Genomic DNA, 5,539 nt, shown 5'->3' with positions numbered 1-5,539 from the left:
TGGAGAGATGGCCTAAGTGTCTGCCTGGCAAAATCTTGAGTTCAATTCTGAGCACAAAAACAAAACAAAACAAAACAAAACAAAACAAAACAAAAAACAAAACAAAAAAGGAAAAAAGAAAAAGAGGAAGAGGAAGAAAAGCAGGAGAGAAGAGGGGGAAGGATAGAGTACTCTGCTGTACATGGTAAATTTCTTTTTATTACTACATGTTAGCAATGCATAATGACTGCATTCTTCCTGGGGCTTGGTAGATGTATGAAGACAGCTTAATTATTTTTTCATCCCCTTCCTACCCCTTCCCTTTGCTCTCTGTATGTGACAGTATTCTGATGACCTAAAAACTGGAAACTATCACTGTCTTCTCTGAACCCTTAACATACTGAAGACACAACTTGAACCTTTCAAGAACTTCCCCTATAAGGTTAAGAATGCTGCCCTTCAAAGTTGTTTGTGTAACTGTCATCTCCTTTCAACTAATAGACAATTTCCTTCCTTCCTCCCTCCCTCCCTCCCTTCCTCTCTCTCTCTCTCTCTCTCTCTCTCTCTCTCTCTCTCTCTCTCTCTGTTTTGGTGATATTGAACTCAAGGCCTCAAGCATACTAGGCAAGCACTCATGAGCTACACCCTCAGCTCTAAAAATCAAAAATTTTAAGGTAGGACTCTTATTCCTTAAGTATCTACCACAAAGCCTTTATATATCAGAAGACCACAGCAGGTATGTGACTAAGTAGATGGAATTCAGCCCTGCATTGCTGAATAACAGAAGGGTTCATGTTTGGGTCCAAAATTGTCAATGTGTTCTGTGAGTTATGGTAGTCTCTCTCTCCCCTCTTTCACAGACCAATGGCTAGTGAAAACATTTGAAGACATTTGCTTCACTTTTAGTCACTTCTGAATTTGCTCTCAACAGCTGGAATGATTGCACTGTCCACAATGACATTTAGTTCATTTCCTTCAGACAGACCTTGCTTAAGGAGGATCTAGGTACACAAAGAAAATACCCAGTTGTGGTTTATGTTTGTGTTCAAGCAAAAATGAGGTTTTTCTCCCCAGTGATAGAACTATTGCTTTGATGTCTCCTCAAAATTCTCTGCCATGCTTAATTTCAATACTGTACTGGCCAAATAGCTCAACAGATTAAAGTGTCTGCTTAGGCAGACTCAGGGGTGAGGAGTTTGATCCCTGGGCCTGCCATGCCGGCCCCACCCCCGGGGTACGCTGAAGCCTGTAATCTCAGCACTTGGGAGGCTGTAAACAGGAGGATCATTATGAGTCTGATCTACGCAATGAGACCCTGTACCCCCTTCCCTAAATAAAAAAAACAAAAACAAAAACAAAAAAACAATCCACCAAAACTATAAATTGCAAGATGGGTATTTCAGATAGATACTATAAAAAAACTAAGGTTTTAAGGTAGGCAAATTCCTCTGCATAGTACTGGTGGACCTGACAGTGGCGAGTCCAGAAATCATAATCTTTGTTGGGGTCACTGTGGGTCAGAATGTCTCCTTGACATATCATTTTTACGTCCACAAAGTCCCTGAAACATGTTCTGTGTTTCAGCCGTAAACATACCCATCATTCTTTCCTACCCAACTCTGGCATGTGGATTCCTGCTGGGAGACCACATATTCCCCACTATACTATTCATCCTATTTTCCAGATGTTTAAGCTGTCTCAGTTTGTCCCTCCTGTGGGAAGACCTAGTTGTATCCTCCTTAGAGCTCATTTGCCATTAAAAAAAAAAAAAATTCATCTATCCCAGTGGATTAGGTCCTCCACTGGGCCATAGAATTCTCTTATTTTTCAGTAGATGAGTGAACCCACAAATCCACAGTTTGATTTCATTTAATTTTTGTAATAGAAATTGTCTTAATAAATCATAATTGGTTTTCCCCTTACTTTTCTTCCACTAGACACTAGATTTATGTCTGAACATGAGGAAAATATGGTTCCTCAGTGGTCACTGATGTGCACAGTCCAAAGTGGAAGCCAGCTGAGGAGGCTCCCTGGAGATCGGGCCATTATCAGATCCATCGTGAAGAAGGGAAGGGGCTACATTGCTCCTATGAGTCCAAGCCCTTTCCTCAGGGCCTGCATAAAAAAGCCAGCAACTTTTTAGGACATCTGGTTCTTAGGCTCTCATGAGCTAAGGAGTCTACTGAATGTCAACGAAGATGCAAAGGGGGGGGGGCAAACATTTCTTTTAGATTTTAAACGGAAGTATCCTGAAAGGCTTCATAACTATGCAGATTAAAAGAAAGAAAGAAGGAACAAAAAGAAAGAAAAGAAAAGAAAACAAAGGAGGCCTCTTCTTGGTGTGAAAATCTATCTGTTTTCTCCTGGCTGGTTCCTCTTGTACCATGGCTGAGGCATCTCAATGCTTGGTGCTTGGACTGGCCAATGTGATGGACTCTTGAATTTCTCAGATCACCAGGATCCAAGTCAGCATTTGTCCCATCTGCTCTCTGCTGATAGGCTGGACTGAGTACCGGATTGGGCTGTTGGGGGCCACTACCGGCCTAGGTGTCCATAAAACATGTTGTTCTGGCCTTTCACACCCTGAGGACATTTGAAGAGGTAGAAATCATAGAATTTTATGGGACATCTCAATGGATTCTCTGGATTTTTGTCAGTTCTGCATACTTGTCATTTGTAACTTTCTGGCCAGTCTGGTGTACTCTAAGGGCCTTCAGGAACCGATACTCCAGATTTTATCCTTGGGATTAGAGGAGTTCTTTGTCTGTCGCTAGACCTTGGAGAAGGCCAGTATCACTGGCTGGTCCACTGTCTTCAATAGGAAGTACTTGGTATTAAAGAACATGAGGGTGGTCAGTGGAGTAGCGAGAAAGTGTCCCCGTAGCAGCTTGTACTGCCACAGCATCTCTTCAGTCATGTGGTTGGGCAGGACACAGGCAAGTGGAGTGACCTGGGGTTTAACATCCTTCAAAACTTCATGTAGGCACTCCATGAATCAAACATAGTAAAGATCAGAGAAAATATCATCTACCCTTCCATTTTCAAAATATATATTTGTATTTTAGGGGAGGGTCTACAGGGTGTTCAGGGTCTCACTACTAGATCAGACTTGTAGTGATCTGCCTGTTTACAATTTCCCAAGACCTGGGATTATAGGTGAGCACCACCATACCCAGTCTCAATTGCCATTTCAGTGTGCCCTGGGGCTTGGAGCTGGCATAGCAGGCCTGGGGATGAAACCTCCAGCCCCTGAGCCTGCTTGCAGGTGTTTTAATCCACAAAGCTATTTGGCCCGCCCTAAAAAGATACTTTTGAATACCCAGGAAAATATAGTAGAGCACATCAGGATCATAGGGCTCACCTCCATTTCATGCTTCTTGTGCCTTTAGACTTAGCCCATAATTCAACTCAACCACAGTACAGGAATTGAGATCTGGAATTGTAGCAGTTGATGCCTCCCAGTGGGTGCCTATGTTCTGAGCATCCTTCTCCAGTTCAGCATTCTTGATCTGGGCCCAGTTTTTCCATACTTCCAGCCTTATCCTGGCTTCAAAGAATTTGGAAGCAGAAATTCTAGGGAAGGCTGTGGCTATGGCTGTGGTTCAACTGCAGACACTTGGACAGTCAAAGCTGAGCAAGTAACCTGGAGCTGCTGTTGCTATGGTGGTGGCAGCGTCTGTTCTTGGGAGGGTTGCTGTTGTGGCTGTTGCTGGGGGGGGGGTCCCACATGTGGACAATCTGAGCTGTATTTTGCTACATGCCTGCCACAGCCTGCACAGTTACTGGAATTTTTTTTTTTTCGGAAGCGGGAATTGAACTCAAGCCCTTGTGCTTGCCAGGTCTCCCCGGCCCCTGGAATGTGGATGTTGCCATTCATGAACTGTGCTGGCAAGAGTTTGCAAGGGTCTGCACTACCTCACGAGAGTTTTTCACTACAGATGTGGCACTCTCCATCTTTTCCTTGGCATTTCTAGCTTTATAGCTGCCAGGTCCATGGTGAGCCACTAATGTGAACTGTACTGTAGGCTTCCTTGGGAATGGCAATGTGGGTAACGCTCTGCTGTTGAGGGTCCCCTGGGCTAGGCAGAATTAAACAGGGATGGTCCCTGTCTCTATTATAGGGCTAGTAACAGTCCCAGTAGCACTATACAGGCGGGTATTATCTACTGTGAACAAGTCTCACCTCAAAGACACATATCTCCATTGCTGGCCCTGTGGAATGGCCAACACAACTTCAAGTAGAGTATAAGCACTTCAGACTTCAAGGATGGTAATGAAAAGGCTTGGGTCAGGGGAAAGAGAGAGGGCCCCTGGCTCCCACAGAGGAAGGTGCCTGGAGGTGGAAGCGGCAAAATCAGTCTGTCCTGTGTTCCCACCCCCAAGCTTATAACGGAGTCACTATGGAAACAACATTCATGCACCAGAAATCTATTTTTTACCCAGTGTTTATTTTAATTCTTTGCTTGTTGAATGGTTTGAACTTATAAGGCGAGGCATCCATGATTTTAGTTTTGTCTGAATTCAGGCTTTCAGCTCCATTAAAATAGGAAAATCCCCCTCCCCCGAAAAAAATGCCTGCCCATAGTTCAGCAACAAAATACCATAAGCTTTGATTTATGAAGCTATTCTATTCACTTGAACTTTCTCAAATACAAAAAAACGAAATCGGAGCTACCATTCACAAATAATAAGGTGTAAAGATGAGTTTTGTAAAAGCAGGAAACTGCAACTGTCCCTCCACTAGCTAATGCTGCTTAAGTATTTCTCACAGGCCACTTTTCTCACTCGTGGGGCTTACTACTACTGTCTCTTATAACATCTTCGTCCCCGCTTGCGAGGAGTTTCACTATTTTGTGACTAGATGTTATAAATGTATGGCCAACAGGCAGGCAAGAAGGCTGGATTTTCTCCCCTCAATCACTTCTCTTAATTCAAAGAGTTAAACATATCTACTTTGTTCTTTGCCACTTCATTACTTGATCTTTTTCTATCGAGTTTGACACAGGTTATTCATCCAAATTATGTAAAAACGAAGAAAACAAGTCTTTGGTATGGACACGGGTTAAATCGCACAGGTTTCCTCCCACTCCACCCAGAATTATCCAGAGGGTCGCCTCCGCATTGTTTCACCAGTGGGGGACAGCTGTCCCCCTGCCTGTGGCGGGGCACTGCGTGTTAGCTCCCTGCTGCGTTTACCCTGGACGCCGCCACGCCCGTCTGCGCACCGAGACTCACACAGCTGACCCTCTCGCAGCCACCGCTCTGTGCTCGCGCAGGCTCTAGGACCGCGCGCGGCAGACGGGAGGTAGGTGGTGCCTGCTTCGGCCCCGCCCCAAGTGGGTGGGGCGGGCCGGAAATCCCGTCGCTCCGGCTCTAGCCCGGCGGGGTGGGCGGGGCCACGAGCAGGCCCAGGCGGCCGGAGTCCGATGCTGGCGCCTCAGGGGCGGAGAGGCGGGCGCCGAGGGTGGGCGGGGCCGCAGGCCGCTGCCCGGCAGGCCGGGCATTAGGGCCTCGGCGGAGTCGGCTCTCAGGCGCGCTGGGCGGAGTGTGCGGCGAGCGG

The 5,539-nt window shown here is 46.0% G+C and overlaps 1 pseudogene; it reads right to left on the bottom strand.

Moving 5' to 3' along the window:
- Positions 1-2,377: 2,377 nt before the first annotated feature.
- On the bottom strand, positions 2,378-5,483 carry LOC101574623 (annotated as a pseudogene).
- Between the last annotated feature and the right edge of the window lie 56 nt (positions 5,484-5,539).

The sequence above is a fragment of the Octodon degus genome, unplaced genomic scaffold, assembly GCF_000260255.1.
Source record: "Octodon degus isolate 3935 unplaced genomic scaffold, OctDeg1.0 scaffold00038, whole genome shotgun sequence".
In the NCBI taxonomy this organism is placed as follows: Eukaryota; Metazoa; Chordata; class Mammalia; order Rodentia; family Octodontidae; genus Octodon; species Octodon degus.
The sequence above is the reverse complement of the archived record's forward strand: the minus strand, read 5'-3'. Positions and strand labels throughout refer to the sequence as shown.